General features: G+C 41.5%; 1 protein-coding gene across 1 annotated transcript in view; it reads right to left on the bottom strand.

Annotated features, from left to right (window-relative positions):
* The window catches only part of Zfp936 (zinc finger protein 936), a 36,906-nt gene extending 10,682 nt beyond the window's left edge, over window positions 1-26,224 (bottom strand). Inside the window, exon 1 of the mRNA XM_087607170.1 lies at window positions 25,945-26,224. The gene's annotated coding sequence lies outside the window, so the exon portion shown is untranslated. The remainder of the gene's footprint in view (window positions 1-25,944) is intronic.
* Window positions 26,225-26,929: the final 705 nt, after the last annotated feature.

A 26,929-nucleotide genomic window follows, 5' to 3' on the forward strand; every position in this document is an offset into this window, starting at 1 on the left:
CAGAATACAGCAAATACAGAGGCGAATGCCAGCAGCAATCCACTGAACTGAGAATGGGACCCCCGTTGAAGGAATCAGAGAAAGGACTAGAAGAGCTTGAAGGGCTCGAGACCCCAATGAACAACAATGCCAACCAACCAGAGCTTCCAGGGACTAAGCCACTACCCAAAGACTATACATGGACTGACCCTGGGCTCCAACCTCATAGGTAGCAATGAATAGCCTAGTAAGAGCACCAGTGGAAGGGGAAGCCCTTGGTCCTGCCAAGACTGAAACCCCAGTGAATGTGATTGTTGGGGGGAGGGCGATAATGGGGGGAGGATGGGGAGGGGAAGCCCATATAGAAGGGGAGGTGTTAGTGGGAGGTTGGCCCGGAAACCAGGAAGGGGAATAACAATCGAAATGTAAATAAGAAATACTCAAGTTAATAAAGATAAAAAAAATTTTGGAAGGATTTATTTATTTTACATCAGTCTGTGTCCTGTCCCAAGGGAACATCAGCAGAGACCCCGGAGAGGAACGGGAATAGATGGGACACTAGGCACGAGAAATGGAGACAAGAGAGTATTCTGATCATGACGCTAATTAGGACAAAGAGGCAATAATATGTTTAAAAGGCTTTTTTTTAAATAAATAAAACTACTGTGTTGACCATATCAATGATTTAAAAGACAAAAACAGAAATACTGAAGACTGTGGTAACTGAAAAATGTAGATGTGCAAAAAAAAAATAGAATAAAGCCTTTAGAATCAAGTAGAGTGAAGTAGAGATGGAGAGATGGCTCAGTGGTTAAGAGCACTGACTGCTCTTCCAGGGGTCCTGAGTTCAATTTCCAGCAACCATATGGTAGCTCACAACCATCTGTAATGGCCATCCGATGCCCTCTTCTGGTATGTAAGAAGGCAGAGACAGTGTACCCACCTGCCCTGGGGACCACCCAGCCTGCTTATTCCTTTCTTGCCTGAGCTAGGTGTTTTCCACTTCATGGGCCCTCGTTTCCAAGTAACTTACATGGGGGTTGCCACCAGCCAAGAATACTGGAGACTTCCTGGTAGATTGCTTCTGCACAAGAATGAGTCTCACTCTATTGTTAGTTAGAAACTTAAGGAAATTCAAACTTATTGTAGGTAAGAAGTTTTTGGGATATCAAAACTTATGCCATTGGTTTCTGATATGACCTATGTTTATTGTTACCCTGATAATCAGTTTGTTTTGTGTGATTTTTTTCAGCTTATAATCAAGGGTTTTTGCTTGATTAAATGAGACTTGAACAGAATACTATCTTGTCTCCATTTCTCGTGCCTATTGTCCCATCTATTCCCACTCCACTCCACGGTCTCCATCGATATTCCCTTGGGACAGAACACACACCGATGTAAAATAAATAAATCTTTCCAAAAATTTTTTTAAAAAGAGTAAACTAAAACTTTCTCTACCGAATATCCAGAAACCAACAAAAACTTAAGGAACTAATAACATAGTATAGCAAAATACAGCAACAGTACAAAGGTCTATTGTTTATGAGAGAAACAAAATAATTAAATTATAGTTAGTAAAATAACATAATGAGATGAGGGTTTAAATAGCCCTAATATCACTGATAAAAGGTGATACTAAGATAGGCTTATAAATGATAGTCTTTTAACAACAACAAAAACCCCCCCACAGGATTACAGTCAAAATCAAAAATCAAGGTAATCACTGGCCAGCACTCACTCCCTGCCCTCTGCTTCTTTCCTTTTCTGATAATGTTCTGTGAGTAGAGGGTTATTCTGATTGGAGAGATGTCCTTAAAGCATTCTAATGTTTCAAAACTGCACAAAATAGTTTTGACTACTGAAAGTATCTCATGCTCTGATGATAAAGAAAAGGGTGTCTGTTAGGATCAACTGGAAACCATTTTTCTTCCTTTGACTGAAGATGTTGGATGAAAGTCTGCAGCAGAGTGAGGAAATGCAGACTTTCATAAACTAAATGCAAGACTACAGATTATCCAGCTAAAAAATATCATCCTGAATGAGGTAACCCAATCACAGAAAAACACACATGGTATGCACTCACTGATAAGTGGATATTAGCCCAAAGGGTCGAATTACCCAAGATACAATCCACAGACCACATGAAGCCCAAGAAGGAAGACCAAAATGTGGATGCTTTACTCATTCTCAAAAGGGGGAACAAAAATATTCACAGGAAGGGATATCAAGGCAAAGTTTAGAGCAGAGAATGAAGCAATGGCCATTTAGAGTTTGTCTCACATGTGGCTCATATATATACAGCCATCAGAACTAGAAAAGATTGATAAAGAAGTACATGCTGACAGGAGTCAGATCTAGCTTTCTCCTGAGAGGCACGGCCAGGCCATGTCTAATACAGTGGCGAATCGTAGCAGCAAACCATTGACCTGAGAAAAGGATCCCTATTACATGAATTGAGAAGGAATTGAAGGACCCAAAAGGGCTTGCAACCCCATAAAAACAACAGTGACAACCAACCAGAGCTCCCAGGGACTAAACCACTACCCAAAGACTATACATGGACTGACCTATGGCTCCAGCTGCATATGTACAGAGGATGGCCTTGTTGGGCAAAATGGAAGTAGAAGCCCTAGGACCTGCCAAGGCTGGAATCCCAACCCCCAGTGTACGGGAAGGTCATGGAGGCAATGGGGGTGTAGTTGGGGAGGTGAACACCATTATAGAAGAGGGGGAAGGGGATGGGATAGGGTGTTTATGTTCTGGTAACAGGAAAATGGAATAAAATTTGAAATGTAAATTTAAAGATTCTAATTAAAAACAGCTTATTTAGCTCTTTTCAAAACAAGATTGTCCTCAATTTTATGTATGTATTTGTGTGTATGAGAGAGAATGCTTTCCTTGTGCATACAGGTGACACACCATAAAAGATTTTGTCAGATCAACTCCAAAAAGAATATTTACTGAGTTACCTGTCCAGTCCACATAGTACTTTTTATCCCATAAACAAACAAATCTCTTACAGATCAACAACAAAAACCTAAATGATTAAAGATGTAAATTCCAGATCCCTAGGAACCTGATATCTCAGCATTAAAATGTTGGGTATGGGACAAGGCAAGATGCCTCCTGACCATCCCCACTCTATTATCTGAGACCTAACACTCACTGTTGGTCTTAGTGCTGCAGCTTCCTGTCCTATTGTCCATGCCCTAGGTAGATACCACAGATCTTCCCACCCAGTAATGGATATTCCTTGTCCTCAACTTAACTCTATCTGCAATGAACTACAATCCAGAACTAGAAGGCTCCCCTGTGATCCAGATCAGGAGTATAGAAGACACAAGTTTCGAACCTGGATGTTGGCATGGAGATCTTGAGGCATAGTGGCAATGAAAAACTTACACCTAGACAAGGTAGTACATGCCTTTAATCCCAGAACACTGAGGCAAGGAGATCTCTGAGTTCATGGTCAGCGTGGGACAAAACAAGTCCCAGATCCAGGCTTGGTGGTACACACCGTTATTCTGAAACACACCTTCAGCTGGAGATTGACATGAGGAAATTGGAGGAAGGAAGATTCACTCTTCTTTGCATGATTGCATTTACTTGCCAGCAAATCTTTTGGAAGCTATTTCTACAGAAGACTAGCTGAGACAACTAGCCTCCACAAGGCTAATGGAACTTAGTTCCACAAACTAAGCAACAGGTAGATTCTTGGATTTCCCAATCACAGCCTACAATTGTTCAGTTATTTGTACTACAAACTTTGTCCTCACAATGAAAAGAGAGACATTCCATAAGGTCCATGACTAATAAATACACTTGTGACTGATCTCTATGTCCTAGCTACAAACTATGATTAGACATCCCCCGAATAACTACACGTCATGCCTTCCAGACTAGGTAATCTGTACAAAGACTTATCCTACTATTAGCTTCCAGAGACAAAATTCTCACAGTCACCCTTAGCACTAGATCAGAATACCAGGGGAAGCTTCCTTTTACCTTGTTAATGCCTTCTGTAGACAACACAGACCATCCCTACTTGGCCTTCCTGTCAACTCATTTTTGTGTCCTATTCCCAACTCAGGCAGACAGCCCTTGTTCAACCATATGGCATGCTTGCCAGAAGAACAGGTAGGCTATCTACAGATCTTCCAATGATATCAGACATCCTAGACCAAATCTTGTCCTTCGCACTAGAATAGAACAGCAGAAGCAACTTAACCATCCCCTTCATGTATGCCTCCTATCAAGAGGTAAGATCATATTTCCCTTGTCTCCTCTTCATCAAGACTCCAACACCAGCGAGCATTCCCACTTGACCACACCAGTCAAACAGGCTAGTAAAATAGGCAACATTCAGCAAACACACTCTCTGAAAATATAGAGGGCAAACAGAAACCCAGGAACAAAATTTCCATTCAAACAAGACAAACCCAGAAAACAGAACCTAGACCTAGCACAAAATATTCAGGAACTCTGGGGTACTATGGGAAGGCAAAAACTACGACTAACAGGTATAGAGGAAGAATACCACCTCAAATGTCTAGAAAATATTTTCAACAAAAACATAGAAATTTATTAAAAGTCTCCCAACCAAAAAGAGCCCAGGTACAGATGGGTTCAGTGCAGAATTCTATCAGACCAGAAACAGACAGAGCACTACCAAATTCCTTCAATGAAGCCACAATTACTTTTATATTGAACCTACAAAAAGACCCAAAAAAGAAAGAGAACTTCAAACCAATTTCCCTTATGAATATTGAACCAAAAATACTCAAGAAAATTCTTGCAGACCGAATCCAAGAACACATAAAAAATGATCATCCATCATTGCCACACCCACTCCAGTGGAGTCTGCGTGACATGAAGCTCTTGTGCTTCGTTTCTATCCAGAACAGAGCCATGTGCCTGGAATGGCTCGGCCTCCTGGAGGTCCCTGGCCGTCTCCCTACAAATGGATGATGACTGGGGTCTATGCTTGCGGGGGAGGTGCCTTCTGTGTTCTAGCCTTGGTGATCTTAGCAACTTTAAGCCTATCAACAATATCTGATTTTAAGAATATAGCAGTGTGGGAAGATGGTCATCTACCTTTCAATGTCTCAGGAACTGAAAATTCAGAGACGGAAATGTCTCACACCATCATGATCCTGATAAACTCAATGGCTGCGATGAGTTCAACTGCTGCACGCATTAGCTCCCAGTAAATAGGAGAGAAATTAATTGCAGTTACTAACAACATGACTGTTCCAGAAAAGCCTTTCCCCCCTTTGGATAAGTTTTATTTAGCATGATTCAAAACAGGAACGATTCCTTTAGAATGATCATAGACAAGTTCCAATAAGTTATATAAACTTATCAAGAGTTAACTATAGTTACAAAAGTTTCCATATTATTCTGAGGGGCCATAAATACAGAGTTTAAACTTTATTAAAACAAAGGTAAATGATGAATGCATACCTGGTGCCCACAAGTCTAGCAGTATAACTGCAGTTTTCTAAACTATTGTTTGCGGTTAAAAATTGTTTCTTAGACTGTACGTTCTGCTTTCTTCCTTGCAAGGGACATTTGGTGGGGTGATGAATAAGAGCTGGATGACTGCCAATTATGATGTACCTGTTCTAACTGCTTAAATCTATGACAAGAAGTAAAGCTTTTTGCAGCAACACACATCTCGAGTTTGTGTCTGTCTGTCATGCCGAATCCATTCTCTACCTGAAATCCAAGCCTTGGTCCCTCTGCTGACACACTGCCCTCGGTGGTCTGTGGCACATCATGATCAGGTAGGCTTCATCCCAGGGATGCAGGGATGGTTTAATATAAGAAAATCCATCAATGTAATCCACTATATGAAAAAACTCAAAGATAAGAACCACATGAACACTTCATTAGATGCTGAGAAAGCATTTAACATATTTCAACACCCCTTCATGATAAAAGTCCTGGAAATATCAGAAATTCAAGGCCCATATATAAACATAGTAAAAGCAATATACAGGAAACCATTAGCTAACATGAAACTAAATGGAGAGAAACTTGAAGCAATCCCACTAAAATCAGGGACTAGACAAGGCTGCCCACTCTCTCCCTACTTATTGGATATAGTTCTCGAAGTCCTAGCCAGAGCAAACACAAAACAAAAGGAGATCAAAGGGATACAGATTGGAAAGGAAGAAGTCCAAATATCACTATTGGCAGATGATATGATAGTATATTTAAGTGATCCCATAAGTTCCACCACAGAACTACTAAACCTGATAAACACCTTCAGCAAAGTGGCTGGGTATAAAATTAACTCGAATCAATCAGTAGCCTTCCTGTACACAAAAGAGAAACAAGCCAAGAAAGAAATTAGGGAAATGACACCCTTCGTAATAGTCCCAAATAATATAAAATACCTCGGTGTGACTTTATCCAAGCAAGTGAAAGATCCATATGATTTAAAATTTCAAGCCTCTGAAGAAAGAAATTGAAGAAGATCTGAGAAGATGGAAAGATCTCCCATGCTCATGGATTGGCAGGATTAATATAGTAAAAATAGCCATTTTACCAAAAGGTATCTACAGATTCAATGCAATCCCATCAAAATCCCTACTCAATTCTTCATAGAGATAGAAAAATCAATTTGCAAATTCATTTGGAGTAACAAAAAATCCAGGATAGCGAAAACTATACTCAACAATAAAATAACTTCTGGGAAAATCATCATCCCTGACTTCAAGCAGTATTACAGAGCAACAGTCATAAAACCTGTATGACATCAGTACAGAGACAGGCAGATAGGTCAGTGGAACAGCATTTAAGACCCAGAAATGAAGCCCCACACCTATGGTCACTTGATCTTCAACAAAGGAGCTAAACGCATCCAATGAAAGAAAGATAGCATTTTTTCAACACATGGTGCTGGTTCAACTGGAGGTCAGCATGTCAAAGAATGCAAATAGATCCATTCTTATCACCATGTACAAAGCTTAAGTCCAAGTGGATCAAGGACCTCCACATCAAACCAGATACACTCAAACTAATAGAAGAAAGAGTGGGGGAAGAGTCCAAACACATGGGCACTGGAGAAAATTTCCTGAACAAAACACCAATGGCTTATGCTCTAAGATCAAGAATCGACAAATGGGACCTCATAAAATGGCAAAGCTTCTGTAAGGCAAAAGACACTGTCATTCACAAAAAACAGCAACCAACAGATTGGGAAAAGATCTTTACCAATCCTACATCTGATAGAGTAAATATACGAAGAACTCAAGAAGTTAGACTCCCGAGAGCCAAATAACATGATAAAAAAATGTGGAGCCAACCTAAAAAAGAATTTTCAGCTAAGGAATATGGAATGGCTAAAAAGTACCTAAAGAAATGCTCAAGATACTTAGTCATTAAGGAAAGGCAAATCAAAACAACCCAGATATTCCACCTCAGACCAGTCAGAATGGCTAAGATAAAAAACTCAGGTGAGAGCACATGCTGGCAAGGATGTGGAGAAAGAGGAACACTCCTCCATTGTTGGTGGGATTGCAGACTGGTACAACCACTCTGGAAATCAGTCTGGAGGTTCCTCAGAAAATTGGACACTGTACTTCCTGAGGACCCAGCTATACCTCTCCTGGGCATATACCCAAAAGATGCTCCAACATACAACAAAGACACATGCTCCACTATGTTGACAGCAGCCCTATTTATAATAGCCAGAAGCTGGAAAGAACCCAGATACCCTTCAACAGAGGAATGGATACAGAAAATGTGGTACATGTATACAAAGGAGTTCTACTCAGCTATCAAAAACAATGACTTCGTGAAGTTCATAGGCAAATGGAATGAACTAGAAAATATCACCCTGAGAGAGGTAACTGAATCACAGAAAAACATACTTGGTATGCACTCATCGATAAGTGGATATTAACCAAAAAGCTCAAATTACGCAAGATGCAATTCACAGACCAGAGGAAGCTCAAGAAAAAGGATGATCAAAATGTGGATGTTCCTACTCCTTCTGAAAAGGACAAAAATATCCATATGAGGGGATATGGGAGCAAAGTTTAGAGGAGCAACTCAAAGAACAGCCATTCAGAGTCTGCCCCTCATGTGGCCCATGTATATACAGTCACCAAAACTGGATAACATTGATGAAGCTAAAAAATGCATGCTGAAAGAGACCGGATATAGGTCTCTCCCGAGAGACAAAGTCAGAGCAAGCCAACTACAGAGGCTAATGTTGTTAGGAAACCACTGAACTTATAACAGGACCCCAATTGGAGTAATTTGAGAAAGGACTGACTGAAAGAGCTGAAGGGGCTTACAACCCCATAAGAACAATGCCAACCAACCAGAGCTTCCACGGACTACATAAATGACTACCAAAAGACTATATACATGGAGTGATCCATGGTTATAACTGCATATGTAGCAGAGGATGGTCTTTCTTGGCACCAATGGAAGGAGAGAAATCCTTGGTCCTACCAAGGTTAGACACCCAGGGTAAGGAAATGTGGTGCGGGAGGGTTATGGATGAGGAGGGGACACCTTTATTGAAAAAGAGGAGGGGGAGGGGATATGGAGCTTATGGGCTGGAAACTGGGAAAGGGAATAACATTTGAAATGTAAATAAAGAAAAATATCTAAATAAATAAAAAAACCTGCGCCCCATCAAATTGGAGATTCTAAGAGAAATCTTGATAGGCACCACTTATCAAAGAAAAGCAAAAATCAGATAAACAATTTACATAGTTCTATAACACCCAGTGATACAAAAGTCATTATAAGACCCCCAATTTAAAAACCTAGGGCTGGATGGTTTTAATGCAGAATTCAATCAGACTTTCAAAGAAGACTTAATGTTATTACTGCTCAAAATATTTTACAAAACATAAACAGAACAAACATTACCCAAACCCTCATACTGAACACACTTAAAAAAGTCAAGAAATAGAGCTAGGCTGACTCAGCATTTTAGAGGTCCTGAGGTCCAGAGCTATTCCAAGCAGCCACATGGTGGATCGCAACCATCTATAATGAGATCTGATGACTTCTTCTGGTGTGTCCGAAGACACCTTCAGTGTATTTATATTTAAAAAAAATCTTTTAAAAAATCAACGAAAAAGAGTATTATAAATCAATTTCCCTCATGAACATCATAGTCAATAAAATACTTGCAAACTGAATCAAAAAAAACACATCATGAAGATTACTAACCATGACTGTGAAAGCTTCACCCAGATGATGAAGTGCCACGGACCACACAGTTGGATATGGGGGTCCCTGGGATGAATGTCCTTGAAGGCCAAGTGAGTAAGGATTCAGAGTGACAAACATAAACAAACACAGAGGCAGTTTGAGTCTTTTGCAGCTCTCAAGCAAGGGTTTTTAAAGATAATGAAATTCTTAGAAGATATGTTTAGTAAAGCAATCACGGATAGGACAGAAAAGATCATTGTCATTTGGCAGAGTAAAGTGCAAAATTATCCAATGCTAATGGATAAAGAGATATATCTAAATGTAACAAAGGAAATGTATACCAAGCATTTAGCCAACATCAGATACAATGGACAAGAACTCAAAGAAATTTTACTACACTCAGGAACAAAACAGGGCTGTCCAATCTCTCCATATCTATTCAATATAGTACCTGATGTTCTAACTAGAGAAAGAAAACGAATGAAAAAATCCAACAGGATAGGTCAACTTCTAGTCATTCACCAGAATGGTCTCACTGAGGGCTGACCCCAAAACACTGGAAAATAAGCCTCCTGCATTTGCATCAGAAAAAAAAAGGATATAATTTGGAAAGGACCAAGTCAAAGTATCCTAATTGGTATGATAGTTTACATAAGGTGACCTCAAAAATTCAATTATTAAAGTCCTACAGGTGATAAACATTTTGGGGAACTGCCTGCATAAAGTTTAACTAAAAGGAAAAAAATCATTTATAAAAATGATACATAGACTGAGAAAGAAACTGACAAAACAACACCCTTCAAAGTACCCTCACAATATAGAATATTATTGACTAACAGTATAAAAAAGCAAGTCAAACATTTTATGATGAAATCTTGAAATCTTTGAAGAAACTGAAGAAGTTATCAGAAGCTGTAACAATCTCTCATCTTTTATTGTTTTATGCTACACTAAACAGTCCCATTAAAATGAACCATTTTCAAAAGAGAAAGATGCTGGGTATGTCTGATATGCAGCATAAATTGAATAGAATCTGGAGAAGCTTCCCACGAATTTACAACACGCAAGCCGATTCTAAAGCTTTGTGCCATGTGGAAAAACTCAGAATTCTCAATAGGAGTACACTATGACTTCTGCACCACACACCTACAACAACGAAGGATGTGTGAAAGAATGAGGCAGTGGAGCGAAGGATAAGAGAAAAAGCACACAATTTAGTTTAGTTTTTATCAAAAGACCTAAGGAAATTCAAACATGGAAAAATGTAAGCTTGACCAATGTCATCTACGATTGTATGTGTATAGGAATTAAAGAAACAGAAGATTTATAACTCCCACGAAATAACTCAGAGTCTTCCAAACTGTTGTATTTCTGACTCTCCAGTCTGTCTTTCACACTGAGAGTCTTCAAGCTCTTTGGAAATGAAGATGATCAGAGAGGTAAGCTATGGTTGGCTCTGGAGACCCCTGTGCCCCCATTTGGTCTCAGATAGTCCCAGTCCCACTGATGGCCACACACAAAACTATGCTGAAGAATAATTTAATGTCTGCTTCCTGCCACATGGATTATGTCACCAGATGTTGAACCTGGCATCTCCACCTTCACCACACCATGTACACCTGAGACACCTCTGAATCTTAAAAACTAGATCTGTCCCTGGAGTTGATTTTCCCTGAATCACATCACTGTGGCTGGTGGTCGTGAAAAGTTAAAAGGATTCTAGTCAAATATGGATGAATGATGATCTCTACCACCTCCTCAAACCCTCATTGCCAGAAATCAAAGGCTACCCTGAGTGCCTATAACAAGCAGTTTTTATACCTTTTAATGGTACAGGCTATATTGGCAAGTTCACAGCTTAAACTTACAGGCTAAGTATTCTGACTTTTGAATCTACTGGCTAGCAAGCATATGACAGGCATTCGAACTCTATTTGGGACCAGAGGGTCAGGTAACTATCAGTACATTCTGAAGTTTTTCAAGAAAGTCCCTGCTCCTCCCAAGAACTGTGGGTAGAGAATGGAACTTGGCCTAGGCCTGATGGAAGGCAGGAAGCAGGTATTTGGCCTAATCTTGCCTTGAGTGGTGGGTGTAAGGCTGGCAAAAACCACTAGGGTCCTTCACTTGACCCCTACAACCTACCTACTTTCTACCAGACCAAGCCTCTTAATAGCTCTTCAGTAAGAACTAGGGTACTTCACCTCTGTGTGCACACTAGACAGTGATATCATAAGCACCACACATTTCCAGGGCCAGGGCTCTTCATCCCTGGGGAATCAATACTCAGGATTTTGCCCAGGTTACCACATGGACTAACAGAAACACAATCTGTCTCACAGTACACTCCACTCCTAGCATACTGAACTCTGAGAGTTCAGCAAACCTGCTCTTCCTTTTCTGGCAACAGTGGCTCCCAGACTGAAAATGGCATGGCTTCTGGTCTCCCTCATGGTTCCCTACAGCTACTTTAGAGAAGACTCCTGGATTGAACTGAAAGCCAACACCACTGGTGCTCCTATATCTAGGGCTACCAAGAATCCTTGATTGGCTAATATAACCCAAGTATTCATCAGGACAGTAGCAGCTCCACTTACTGGGATCAAAGATCAAATGACTCAGACAGTTGAAGCCTTTCTAGCTTTAAACTTTTACCCTCGAGTCAGACAGAGCCCTAGTCTGGGAAATGGATTTTAGTTGAACTTTCTAATCACCAGAGTACTTCCTGTTCCTCTTCCGAGGCACAGGGTCCTTTTTTGTGAACATTGCAATACACATTCAATTTCTACTGCAGTCATCTCTACCTTGTAGGAAGTAAGTACTGCATCTAAACTTCAGGGAAATTCGAGCAGTAACAATTAAAGCAAAGTGGCCATGAATTGAAAGCAAGGTATGGTAAATGGAGGAAAAGAAAAAAACAAGGAAACAAACCAAACCCACATTACTGTTCCTAGGTATAGTGGAGAGCTTATTATTGATAAAAAGGAAAGGCAGACATTTTGGAGAGTCCAGAGTAGTCATGAGCCTGAGCCATGTGAGAGAGGGAGAACAAGACCAATGGAAAGGAGGGAAATGGAATAACCTAAGATTTAGATTACATCAGGTGGAGCTACATAGAGAAGGGCATCCTAATCACTGGGTTGGGGTGGGGGTATGATAGCCATATATCCTCTAATAGGTTCACAACAAGGGATGCTGGGTGAACCTGAGAGTCAGGTCCACTTTGACTTGTTAAATAGATACCCAGCCATTTGTCCCAGGGTTTGAGGCTTAAAAGTAGGGAGGAATGAGAAGGTAGAAATGATTTAATTATAATCTCAAAAATAATTTTAAGGACTGGAGAGATGGCTCAGTGGTTAAGTGCACTTACTGCTTTCCAGAAGTCCTGAGTTCAAATCCCAGCAACCACATGGTGGCTCACAACCATCTGTAATGAAATCTGATGCCCCCTTCTGGTGCATCTGAAGACAGTGGACTTATATACAATAAATAGATCTTTTAAAAAGTTAATATCAGCCAGGTGGTGATGGTTCATGCTTTTCATCCCAGCACTTGGGAGGCAGAGGCAGGCATAAATCTCTGAGTTCAAGGCCAGCCTGATTGACCGAATGAGTTCCATGACCACCAGAACCTCACACAGAAAATAAATTTCGATAATAAGAAACCCAAATAGAAAAAGTCAGTATGGCCATGGTACCAAAAGCAATCTATCAATTAAATGAAATTCCCTTCAAAATTCCAACACATGTTTCTACAGACATTGAAAGAGCAATACACAACTTCATATTAAAAAAAAAAAAAAGGAAAGAAAACTCCCAGGATAACCAAAACAATCCTGAACAATAAACGACGTTCTGGAGGAATCACAATCCCTGACCTAAAGCTATATGGTGATAAAAACTAAATGATACAGGTACAGAGACAGACAGGTGATGAATTGAAGATAATCAAAGACTCAGAAATGAACCTACACATCTATGAACACTTGATCTTTGATGAAAAAGCAAAAACCACACAGAAAAAAAAAAAGGATCTTCAACAAATGCTGCTGGTCTCACTGGTAGTGATTATATAGAAAAGTCAAGTTGATCATATTTATCACCTGCACAAGGTGAATCAAGGACCTCAACAGAGAACCAGATACACTAAATCTAATAGAAGACAAAGTGGGAAATACCCTTGAATACATTTGCACAGGACAGAATTTCCTTAATAGAACACCAATAGTTAAGGCTGGAAGATCAACAGTTCATTAATGGGACCTCTAGCAAAGTTTCTGGAAGGTGAAGGACAGTGTCAATAGGACAAAACAGCAGCCAACAAATCTAGGAAAGATCTTCACTAACCCTACATCCAGTAGAGGGTCAATATCCAAAATGTATAAAGAACTCAAAAAGTTAGATACAACAAAACAAATAACCCAATTAAAAATGGGATACACAGCTGAACAGAATTCTCAACAGAGAAATCTTGAAGGTCTGAGTAGCACTTAAAGAAATGTTCAACATCCTTAGTCATCAGGTAAATGCAAACCAAAACAACCCTGAGATTCCAGCTTCCATCAAATAGAATGTCTAAAATACAAAACTCAAAGACAGCACATGATAGGACCTTGAGGAAAGCAAACACTCCTCCATCACTGGCAGGATTGCAACCCATGAACAACCACTCTGGAACTCAATCTGGTGGTTATCCAGAAAACTAGGAACAGTTCTATCTCAAGACTCAGTTATACCACTCCAGGGCATATACCAAAACATGTTCTACCATATCACAAGTACCAATGCTCCACTATGTTCATACCAGCCTTATTCTTCACAGCCAGAAACTGGAAGCCAAATGGTTCATTTTAAAACTCTATTGTGGTCTGGTCCTTCAATGTAGAAATTTAGAATTTTTTTAAAGATTCATTTATTGTATTTATATGAGTATCTGTAGCTGCCCTCAGACACATCAGAACAGGGCATTGAATCCCTATTATAGATGGTTGTGAGCATTAAAAACTTTAATGAAGACAAAGGCCATTGCCCTGGGGAGCAACAGACTGGGATCAAGGCCACCTGAGTCAACATAGCATGAGTTAGAAACCTTTTCCTAAAAGGCTGAAGATGCAATTAGAATTCATGTACATTCCCAGAGAGAAATCTCTACACACACAATGAGAACATTAAGCAAATACTTCTTTTAAGAGCACAGGGACTCGTCTGAGGCTCCTTGCACAAATGTAGCAGAGGTCTGTCCACACAGGGAGAGGGTGAGCCTAATCCTGGAGAGACCTGATGCCCCAGGGAAGAGGCTGAGTAGAAGGAAGTTAAGTTGGGAGTGGGGTTGGGGGAATGGAGGGGGAGGGCACAATCTCAGAGGCAAAGGAGGTATGGAATGAAGAACTTTTAGAATGGAGACCAGGAAAGGAGACATTTAGAATGTAAATAAATAAAACAATGAAAAAAAAAGAAAAGAAATATCTCTTTAATAATAACATGCATCCAGCACTGGTCAATGCTCAAAGAGGAGTCAGCCTAGAACAGATTTTGCATTCCACAGATGACATCATCCTTAAATCTCTTTTATGTTCAATCTCCAGGTTACACTTCGAACAATTTAAATAGGGATAGAAGACAGAAAATCTCGCTACTTAGGCAGGGGGGAGATTACACAGCAATGATTTCCCCTGAAGGATTTCTTAAGTATTCCAGAGACCTTAAAGAGTAACACAGTCCCAAGTGGAAGTTCCGAAAGGTCGACAAGGACAAGAAGACTAGGAGGTGCAAAGTATAAAAGTTGGGATGAGGAAGTCCCATACCAGCTGTATCTTATGCCAACTCAGCTTCTTAAGAAGAATATCATCTTTTACACTACTTCCTGGAGGAGGAGGAGACAATGTGTATGAAGTCAGCGGACACTGTTACACAATGGGATAAACTCGGAGGAGGCTACAACAGTGATGCACTGCACAACTTAATATTGGACTGCCACCCATGACACAAGTTGACATTTACAACTTTTTCATATTAACTCCAAATATGTCTTACACCAAAAATTGCAAAAATTGGAGAAGATACTGTAGAAACTAGGACACGTGCTCCACTATGTTCATACCAGCCTTGTTTATAATAGCCAGAAACTGGAAGCAAAATGGTTCATTTTTAAAACTCTATTGTTGTACGGCCCTTTAATGTAAGAATTTAGAAAGTTTAATGAAGAGGCAAGGAAAGCCATTGCCCTGGGGAGCAACGGACTGGCATCAAGGCCACCTGAGTCAACATGGCATGTCTCAGAAACCTTTTCCTAAAATGCTGAATGTGCAGCTGTTCTAGAATTCATACGCCTTGCCATCCTGCCAAGAACGTTTCAGCACACAAGCCCGTGCTCTGAATGCTTTCACAAATGTGGCCCCAGACCAAGTTATTCAGAGATCACCTCCATGCTCTGTGAGCAGCTAAGACCACAAAGAACCTCACTGGTGGTCATGTCTAGCAGCTGTTCCCACCCAATGCCAGGGAGAACTCACCACACTAGCTCCAGCTGTTCCATCGCCTGCCCCTTCCCATTGGAAGCAGCTGCCATATACTCACCATATCTCGCGTTCACAGCTCGCCTGAACTCCCCCAACAGCACACAGCAGTAGCACACAGTGCACGACACACCAATCACTCAAAAAGCCACAGCTACAGCATTGAACCGGCAACGTGCTGCCGGAAGTACCCTCCTCCACTTCTGACTGGCAGGTGAGACTGTCGGCCCTGATTGGCCAGCAAGTCTTGAGTGTCAGGAGTAGGTCACTTAAGGTTAGGAAGTGATAAAGGAACTTAGCATACTAATTCCTGCCTGGCCCATGCTTCTGGTCCAGGGCCAACCCTGTTCCAGGTATCTATGTATGGTAAGAGTGCACTGAAGGGACAAGGTATGGTGGTTCCTGTAACAGACTTCCATTCCACAGCTAGACCTTATCCAGATCTGGAGAAATTTGCATTTCAGTTGCTTGTGTCCGTCCTGTAACACCCTACCCTTCTCTCTTCCAGCATGTCCCCTTCTTCGTCCTGGAATCAAGGATGATAGCTTGTATGGCCCATTATTCAATTTGCAGTGAAGTAAACAATCAGCCCCACAGTGGATGGGTGACCAGAACACTAAGAATTATATAGAGATTTTTAATAAACACTCAGATTTTTCTTCTGTGCTTTCATGGGTCAGGTAAATTGCAGCTACTTTTCACCTGGTATGTATCAGACCTTAAACAACCATGGGAGAAAAGCAGGAAACACATGACAAACTCTATGAAACACTGTTGTTACCAGAACAACTTCCTTGGTACAAAGGGGGAAAAAAGACCATAACTGTATTAATAAAGATATCTCAATGAATAAAAGGGATGGAATGAATCTTTCTGTGTATGTAGAAAGTGGATTTATTGGAATGGCTTGCAAGGTGTGGTCCAACTAATCCATCAATGGCTGTCTACAAATGGACAGATGGAGAGTACATTAAGGGTTAATTCCATGTGCCTGTGTGTCTCGGCTGGCCTTCAGTGTATACCAGAATTACAAAGAAGTAGGTTCTAATCCTAGTTTTTTTGTTGTTTTCTTTTTTAATTAATGTACTTCCTAGTCAGAGGTAGAACATGAAGACAAAAAGACAGAACGAATATCTTCAATGACCTTTCTAAATGTAGGCTGACCAGAAGCTGTGGCCTAGATTAAAGGTATTTCTCATCACTTCTAAAGAACTTGATTTAAAACTGAGGCTTTACAACTTAGAAAGCTATGATTAAGGAACATCCATCACAGTATAGAATTGTTGCAGTTTCAGTTAATTCCATCTATGGCCAATTTGACCACGAAGAAAAACCATGAAAAGAGCCAAGACAGAAAAGTTGAGAAAGATTTCTTTAATGTTACAGGAAAGGAGAACCTAGCAGTCATTTCCAAAGGAATGCTTTAATTTTTTATCAACAGCAGAAGCATTAGGATTCTACTTAGGGAGTCCGATTATGGTCACATACAGGTTCACTTACTCCTAAGAATGCTAAGTTAAATAAATCCCACTTCTGAACATGGTCACAATGTAAAAACCAGAGATATGTAAGGACACTCTTAATACAAAGTCATTCAGAAGCATATGTAAATTGTAAAAGTGATGGACAGAAATCACTTTGGAAATTTCATCTTGTACCATGAGGTGTTAACAGATAATCAAGTACATGACATTGTAAAAGTAGATTGCTCAGGAGGCACTGATACCTGTTAATCATAATGTATATTTTAACAGATATATGTCAATGACGCAATTCTCATATACAAAAAACAGAGAACACAAATACAAAAACTTCTAGAAAAACTCAGGTATCAGCACTGTGAATGTTCTTCTTAGATGAACAGCTGTGCTGAATGATTCTAACTTCAAAATGAGGCTGCTTTTGCCTATGAGGCTGGCTCAAAGGAAGGCCATAGCTGATTCCATGAACTATCATAGGGACTGCATGTTAACTGACCTTGAGTGTTGTCTGTCTTCTAGCTGTGACAACAATGTAAGGTGTGCTACTTTAATAACATTGATTTTTATTTTACATAGGGGTGGGTGAGTATTTGCCTGCACTTATCTCTGCACGACACCTGCAGAGGCCAGAAGAAAACATCAGATCCCTTGGGACTGGACTTACAACAGTTACTGGTTAGCTAATGTACAGTGTCTGAGAATGGGATCCATATCCTCTGTAAAAACATGCCGTGCTCTTACCTGCTAAGTTTTTGTACATCAAAATCCTTTTGTTTACCATTTATTTTATATATTTTTGATTAAATACATCTCTTTCCTCTTCGTTGTATTAGAAAATACCTCAAAAGTTTAGAGAACTGAAATTTCTTCCAGAGCAGCCAGGTTTCTTCCTTCTCAGCACATAAGGCTGCACATTACCATGTGTCACTCCAGGTTCAGGGTTTCTGACAACATCCCCTGGCCTTCCGGCCAAGAGGCATGACTGGAGTACAAAGACACACAAAGAGACAAACACTCATATACATAAAATTGTGATCAATTTTTGTAAACAAAATAGAGACAATATCCACCGTAAAACTTATTTTTCAAGCTGGGTATTGTAGAACATTTCTTCATTCCCAATACTGGGGACAAAGAGGCAGAAAGATCACTGTGAGTTTCAAGAAACTCCATGCTTCATAGTCCCCCCCCCACACACACACACACAGACACACACAGACACACACAGAGAAACGCAGACAGACAGACACAGACACACACACACACACACACACACACACATACACACACACACAATATGGGAAAAAAAGAACAAAAATAAACCACATAGATAAAAAGGAGCATTGAAAAATTACAAAGACACAAAAAAACTCTCTTAAGTTCATTTCATGTATTTGCCACCCCTGCCCAATAAAAAGCATTTTCAAAGGTGAATATTGCTCATCATGGTAGCACATGCTATTAATTCCAGGACTTTGAAGGCAAATTTGTATCCTTGAATTTGAGGCCATGCTGGTCTACATAGTCACTTCTATAATACAACTCATCACAAAAGGAATTACATTTTTTAATTGAGTATTTTTCTGGTATATAAAACCAGGAGCAACCATTAAAATGCAATGTCAAATTTTATTTTACAACCAGGCCAGGGGGCTGGAGAGATGGCTCAGGGGTTAAGAGCATTGAGGGCTCTTCTGGAGATCCTGAGTTCAATTGCCAGCAACCACATGGTGGCTCAAAACCATCTGGAATAGGATCCGATGCCCTCTTCTGGTGTGCCTTAGGACAAAGACAGTATACTGTATACTTACATAAAATGAATGAATAAGTCTTTTTAAAAAAGAGTTCTTTTTAAAAATAAAGCAACAAAACTGAACCAAATATTATTTTTTGCATTTAATATTTTAGTCAACTATCACCCCGTTCACAGAACACACCATGAAACAAGGAAAAAAAGTATGATGTGTAAATCACAAAATTGTTGATAAAGAACAAATCAAAGAAACTTGACTTTTAACTTGGGCCATGAGGAATGAAAAACACCATAGGGAATTATATAGAAATAAATAAGTTTAGGGGTTGGGGATTTAGCTCAGAGGTAGAGCGCTTGCCTAGGAAGCGCAAGGCCCTGGGTTCGGTCCCCAGCTCTGAAAAAAAGAACCAAAAAAAAAAAAGAAAAGAAACTAGATATTAAACAAGAAAGTAATCCAATTAATAAATACAGGGTAAGATTAAAATTCTAAATTAAAGACTTCTAAAATGGTGAAACTCATATGTCAGAGAAGCACTTAAGGACATAGCCTACATTTTTATTTCTGAGGGTGAAGCAAAACAAAACTTCTTTGGGATTCCATCTTATACTCATCAGAACAGTTAAGACTACATAACACAAGAAAGAGCTAATGCTGCTGTGGACTTCAAGTAAGGGAAACACTCCTCTCCTGCTGGTGGGAGGCTTTTGTTTGGTTATGCAGCCACTGTGGAAATCAGAATGGCAGTTCATAAGAATCTTGGGAATCAATCTACTTAAAGCTTATACCATTCTTGCACATACATCCAAATGGTGCTCCATCCTACGTCAGGGATGTTCAACTATACTCACCATGACTTTACTCATAATAGCCACAAACTGGAAATAACTTACATGTCTGTCAATTAAAAATAGGTAAAGAAAATGTGGTACATTTACATTGAAAGATCCCATGCAGAGAGACCCTTACTCAAGTCTTGGGAAATCACGGACCCCAGACACAGAGAGACCATTTTGGATGTAATAAGCAAAGGCGAGGTTATTACGGAGACCTATTACAGAGATCTCCGGGCCGACACGTATCCCACGCAGGAGACACAGGTGTCGACCACGAAACTCAAAAGTCAGAGGGTTATATAGAGAAGGCTAGGGGGTTTGGCGTGGTTACATATAATTGGCTCATTCAAACATAGCAGTGAGAACAAAGCAGAAAGAGTACGTGTTAGAAGTCAGGGGCTTATCAGGGTCTGGAGGATGGCCCTGAGTGAGCTGGGGGGAGATGTCTTCCTGCCAGACATCCCATGAATCAGTCCCATTAACTCAAGCTGGTTCCTGCATTCCTTTTCCTTATCTTTATGGCTTGTCAGTCCTGCCTGGACAGTGTTTCCTGTGCTCCTTTATCTTTATGGCCTGCTAGTACTGGCTGCAGGGCTTAGCCCTGGGTCTGTGGCCTTTTGGGGTTTATTCTTTTAATTTTGTATCTGTGGCCTTTTGGGGTTTATTCTTTTAATTTTGTATCTGTGGCCTTTTGGGGTTTATTCTTTTAATTTTGTATGTCTAAACCTAGAATTCATATAATTCTCCTTTAATTCCCTTCTTCTTCTACTAAATAATTCTAATCTTAGAATTTTGATATCAAGTCTCGTATTTGGTCTCACCAGTTGTCCTAACTGACTGGTACTGTTGTCTCAGAACCATCAACCGCACAGCACCCACTCGATTTTTAACAAAAGCAATTAACCTGTTTGTCACACAGGGTCCAAAAACTAAAAACCAAGAAAATTATTAATAATGGCCGAGCTGTAGCAGAGAGTAGGGTAGTCATTCAGGGAGACTGAGTGAACCAAGACTCAAACCAACCTTGTTAAGCGTCTCTATCTTTTTGTAGGAGTCAAGCCTATTAACTAGTTTTTTTTAACACAGATGGACCTATAATCAGAAGCAGAAGCAAAACTAAGAAGGGTCTCATAGGGAAGATATCAGAGTAGTCATCCAAGGAGATCTACTAAACTAGCTCTCGAACCATCTCGGATATGTTTTTCTGTCTCTGTCTTTTGTCTAACCTTTCTCTAAGTTTATTCATGGAGTCTTTAATTACTCCTGAATGGTCTGTATAGAAGCAACATTCTTTCAGTGTAGCACACAGGCTCCTTCTTTAAGGAATATCAGGTCTAATCTTCTCCTATTTTGAAGGACTACCTCTGAGCGGGAGGTTAGGTATTCTTGGAGGTCAGCTAAAAAGTCTTTCACTCTTTTTATATCTGAGTCAGTGGCAGTTCTGAATTCTCTATAAGCCTTGCATTGCAACAGCAGATGTCCTTGTGCTGCCCTTGCAGCACCTAGATAGCCTTAGCCCTAAGTAATTCTCAACTCCTTTTTTGTGTCTTACTAAGTCTTTAGCATCAGGATTCCAATCTGGACACTATCTGAACCTATACACCAAGGTCATGACTGTCTTTCAGAACTTCTAAACTTATACAGGTTGTGATCCCTGAGGCACAGTCCCAAGAAGTGTTAGGAGTACTAACATATGCAATGTTTCATCATTTGTAATAGAAATCAAGCCTATCCCACACCTATCTTGATAGAACCCAGGACAAACATGACTGAATTTCTCTCTAGGTCCCAGCTCTCAGCCCTAACAGCTAGTACACGGCTGGTGAGGGCTGAGAATTGACGGCTGTCAGGGTGGTCAGCAGCACCAGGTACAGTCCTTTCCAGCGATGCTCGAGTGTCTGGGCTCAGTGTAGCTGCTTCCGACCTGGAACTGATCAGATGTCTCAGGGGTCTCCGGGGCATAGGCTGCTGTCATCTGTGAGCAGATTTCTTTCTGTATCACCTGTAGGTCTTTTAGCCTGGCACACAAATCATTATTACTATGGCACTATGACATGGTTCAGTAACATCATCTAATACAGTCAGGGGAGCTGAGGCCCCATATAAGATCTCAAAGGGGATAAGGTTGAATCTGGAATGGATATTTCTTGCTCTGAAGAGAGGAAGAGGGAAGGAGTGTCACCCAGTCTGCGCCAGTCTCCATGGTTAATTTGGTCAGGATCTCTTTTAGAGTTTTATTTATTTACTCTACCTGTCCTGAATTTTGAGGTCTGTAAATATAATGTAATTTTTAATTGACCTCTAAATACTTGGCCACACCCTGGCTTACCTTGGCAACGAAAGTAGGGCTGTTGTCTGACCAGATTACCTTGGGCACTCCAGACTGGGGGAAGATTTCTTCCAGTATCTTCTTGATGACTATCGAGGCCATCTCTTGCAGTTGTTGGCTTCACCAGGGCATCCAAGAGATGGATGGTAAAGGCATCTGTAGTGCTGATGTGCTGGGAGGGTAGAAGTTCAGCCATCTCAGATGACATCGTGTTGTCCACCATGGCAGCACCCACTTGTCTCTGACCTTCATTCATGAAGAGAACTGTTCCCATCTGTGGACAAGGTCCTCGGCTTTCAGCAGAGGTCAATCAGCCAGTCGCAGAGGTCTTTCCTCCATCCATGGGCTTCTGCCAGTGTTTGACACTCATGTTGCAGTGGCTCCAGGTCAGGATTGGGCAGCAAGGTAACCAGATTGCCCCCAACAGGTGGAGAATCTAGTCCATGGCAGCTGACCAGTGGTCCCATCTTTTGGGACACTCTATTCAAAGGCAAGACATCAGCCACTCCATCACAGTTTAAGTCCTGGATTGGGTGATAATTGTTAGTGCCCGGCTGGCAGGAGTGATATGTTCCAAGCAGAAAAGCACTGAGCCACACATCTCCCAGCATCAGGTACTGGTGCACTGAGACAGGTCTTAAGCTCCACATTCACAGTCTGTAGATATGCATACACATGGCCTCACCCAGCCATTTCAGCCCATGTAAGCCAATTTGGAGAGCAATTTTCTCATGAGCAAGGGATAGGGGCAGTCAGGGATGACCATGAATTAGTGGGTGAGTTACTCGGCCCATGCCAAGGTCCACTGTTCTCCGGGCAGTCCATAAGTATTGTTCGTTGTCAGTAGCCCCTTGTACTCAAGGTCTTTAGATATTGGCCCACTGGGGGGGGGGGGAGGCATGGGAGCACAGAGCATTGGGTCCCTGTATCCACACTTCCCTTCTATCTCTGTACGTAGCCAGCACTCTAGGACAAAGAAGCTCTCCAGTGGCCCCTCTTGTTCTTCTTGGGCAGTCCCTGACCCAGTGTACTTTTTCTTCGTATTAGGCACACTGATCTTTAGCCAGGAATTCTCTTCTGTTGCCAGGTACTATCTTCCTAGGTTCCCTGACTACTGTGGCCAGTATATGTTCCTCTCTCATCTTTTATCTCTCTTTAGCTCTCTAACTTCCTCTTCTTTTTGTCTCTTTTCTTCCCTAGCTTCTTCATATCCTTTCCTTATCTTAGCCAGATTGGTGGGGCATTTTCCAGCCCCTCAGAGACCCACCCTTGGAGCCTGGCAGCAGACCTGGCACTCCCTACCTTCAGGCGTCTGAAGAGAGCAGGCAGAAGTGAGGGCCTTCCATCCGTGTCTGGAACATTTTTTTCTGGCCTCTAATAGGATTCTGTCTTTCCTTGGTGGTAAAGAAGACCTGTAACAGTTACTAACAAGCATCTCAAATGGGATGGTGAGAAAACAAGAGAATCTTGAGAATAGAAGTCTACTGAAGAGGGCAAATAGCATTTAGTCACACAGCTAAGCCAGGAGGCTTTCTTGGGACAAAAAGGCCTTGTGTCTGTGAAACAGAAAAGTGAGCAGAGGGGCAGCCTATCTGTTACCGGCTGTCTCTCTGGACTTAGATTTTCCCTTAAGGAGTACCTCCCTTCAGTGCCAGCTCAGTGGCTTTATTGTTCAAGAGACCCATCCTCTAAATGGCACTAGGCTTCTAGTAAGACCTAATAACAAAAGGATGGAGAGACGTTAGAACCTGGGTGTTAGATACTAAGCAGCTGACAAAAGAATTGTAACCAGTTCACCTGGGGCTTCTTGTCTCTTACATCTAATAAAGAGATTGTTAATACTATAGTACCAACCTTTAATAAAAAAACTATAGCTCTCTCCATGTCTCTGAATATCAGGACTGTAGTAGTAGTCTTTCACCAAACTGTCTCAGTGGGCTAAGGGCCCATGGAAAAGAAAATATTAATCCTGACCTTGGCCACCGCCAAAGCCTGAATTCTAAATTTTGACTGGCAAAACAAAACAAAGTTCTTTACAGCTTGTTGTAGATTCTTTGAAACTATTTTAGGGGCTCTTTTTGTCCCCCAACCTGGGGCATTTTAACCATAGGGGCAGGAACTGGCTGCTGTGGGGATAGGACCAAAGGCACTCTCCATGTTAATGATGATCAGCGAGAAAAGTAATTTAATGCTGGAGACTGGCTCCTCCCTTGGAATAAGGACAGCAGATAAGGCAGGCTTCCTTAAAGAACTTCTCTTAATGAGCGCTCTCCTTCTGTGAGCAAATGTCAGAAATTCCTTTCTTGTTCTTGTTTTCCTTAGAGTCCTCTCCCACCTCGCTCTCAACCTTTTCAGATAGTTCCTCCTGTAGCATTTCTAACACAGCCTGTCCCTTTTTTTATAGCCTGTTGACAGCATTTCTGATCTTTTAGGCAGCTACGCACTAAGTGTCAAACTGGCTGAAACTCCGCCTTTAAGATTCCTTTCTTCCGGGGCTGGGGATTTAGCTCACTGGTAGAGCACTTACCTAGGAAGCGCAAGGCCCTGGGTTCGGTCCCCAGCTCCGAAAAAAAGAACCAAAAAAAAAAAAAAAAAAGATTCCTTACTTCCAAGCAAAATTTAAATCTTTCCCAGCTTATCTCCGCTGTCCACCGTGAGATTCCCAGAGATCGCAAACCAAGGTGTAGCAATTCACTAAGAAATCTCTCTGTAGTGTTTCTTTTTATCTTAAGCCTTTTCCTTTTAAACAGCTCCTGAAGAGCCAGAAAAATTGGGTGAGACTTGAGAAGTCCCCATGCTCGCTGTAGCAGCTCCGCAGCTAGTTTCGCTCCCCCCTATTGTGTGCTGTGAGCACAAGCACAGATAAAACACTATGTTTTAAAAATTAACGTTGGCTATCAACCAACACACCGCCACTAGAGCGGGGTCCATAAAATTAAGTTCCTTACTCACTAAGCATTAAGGGGACCAAGTAAAACTCTTCAACGAACAAAGCAAACAGTTTCATGATTTCAAACACAGTTGTCGGTCCAAGATTCAAACACAGTCGTCAGTCCAAATTCGAACACGAAACAAAAGTCAAAAAGACACTGGACAATACCACAGAAAACAATCTAGGCAAACAAGACCAAGACAAAGCATCCTATCCAGAAAACCACAGTCAGGTACACAGAGTGGAATTCCACATCCACTCTCTCAACACAGACACAGAGTGGGATTCCACATCCACTCTCTTCCTCTTGAGTGGCCACAGCCGGGCTCTCCCGACTGTTCTCCGCCCGTGGAACGTCTTCCAGGGGCTGCAGCTTGCGGGCCCGGGGCATCCCCCCTTCCGCAGCCAGGGGGTCCTCACGGACCACGAAGGCAGCTGCACCAAGTGGGGATACACATCCACTCTCCTAGAACAGGGCAGGAATACACATCCACCCTCTTAGCACAAGGCAGGAATACACATCCACCCTCTTAGCACAGGGCAGGAATACACATCCACCCTCTTAGCACAGGGCAGGAATACCCATCTGCCCTCTTAGCACAAGGCAGGAATACACATCCACCCTCCTAGCACAGGGCAGGAATACACATCCACCCTCTTAGCACAGGGCAGGAATACCCATCTGCCATCTTAGCACAGGGCAGGAATACACATCCACCCTCCTAGCACAGGGCAGGAATACACATCCACCCTCTTAGCACAAGGCAGGAACACACATCTGCCCTCTTAGCACAGGGCAGGAACACACATCTGCCCTCTTAACACTGACCAGTACTAAGACACACATATATACACACACGGCGGAACCAAAACAGAGACAGACACAGACTGACGAATGCGGCGCCGCTCACACAGAAACACTCAGACAAACATCCAACTCACCTCCAAGGGGTCTTCGGAGTCTGGGGTGGTCACGCAGATCCTGGACGAGCCACCATTATGAAAGATCCCACGCAGAGAGACCCTTACTCAAGTCTTGGGAAATCGCGGACCCCAGACACAGAGAGACCATTTTGGATGTAATAAGCAAAGGCGAGGTTATTACAGAGACCTATTACAGAGATCTCCGGGCCGACACGTATCCCGCGCAGGAGACACAGGTGTCGACCACGAAACTCAAAAGTCAGAGGGTTATATAGAGAAGGCTAGGGGGTTTTGGTGTGGTTACATATAATTGGCTCATTCAAACATAGCAGTGAAAACAAAGCAGAAAGAGTACGTGTTAGAAGTCAGGGGCTTATCAGGGTCTGGAGGATGGCCCTGAGTGAGCTGGGGGGAGATGTCTTCCTGCCAGACGTCCCATAAATCAGTCCCATTAACTCGGGCTGGTTCCTGCATTCCTTTTCCTTATCTTTATGGCTTGTCAGTCCTGCCTGGACAGTGTTTCCTGTGCTCCTTTATCTTTATGGCCTGCTAGTCCTGGCTGCAGGGCTTAGCCCTGGGTCTGTGGCCTTTTGGGGTTTATTCTTTTAATTTTGTATCTCCAAACCTAGAATTCATATAATTCTCCTTTCAACATGATGGTGTATTACTCAGCTATATAAAAACCAACATCTTGAAAGACCCAGGAAAATAAATGTAAATGTGAAAAGATCATCTTGTGTGAGGTAATACAGACACAGAATATATATATATATATATATATATATATTTATAAGTTAATATAAGCCATTAAGTAAATAATAACTAGACAATATAATCTGTATATCCAGAGAAGTTAGGGAAAGAGGAGGGACCTGAAGGAGAAATACACAGATCTTCCTGGAAAGGTGAAATAGACAAGGCTATTTGAGTATATTGAGGTATATGTGAATGGGAGTAGGGGATCAGGAATACCGGCAGATGAGAGAAAGAGGGGGAGAGAGAG

Source organism: Rattus norvegicus, chromosome 1, assembly GCF_021556685.1.
Source record: "Rattus norvegicus strain SHRSP/BbbUtx chromosome 1, alternate assembly SHRSP_T2T, whole genome shotgun sequence".
In the NCBI taxonomy this organism is placed as follows: domain Eukaryota; kingdom Metazoa; phylum Chordata; class Mammalia; order Rodentia; family Muridae; genus Rattus; species Rattus norvegicus.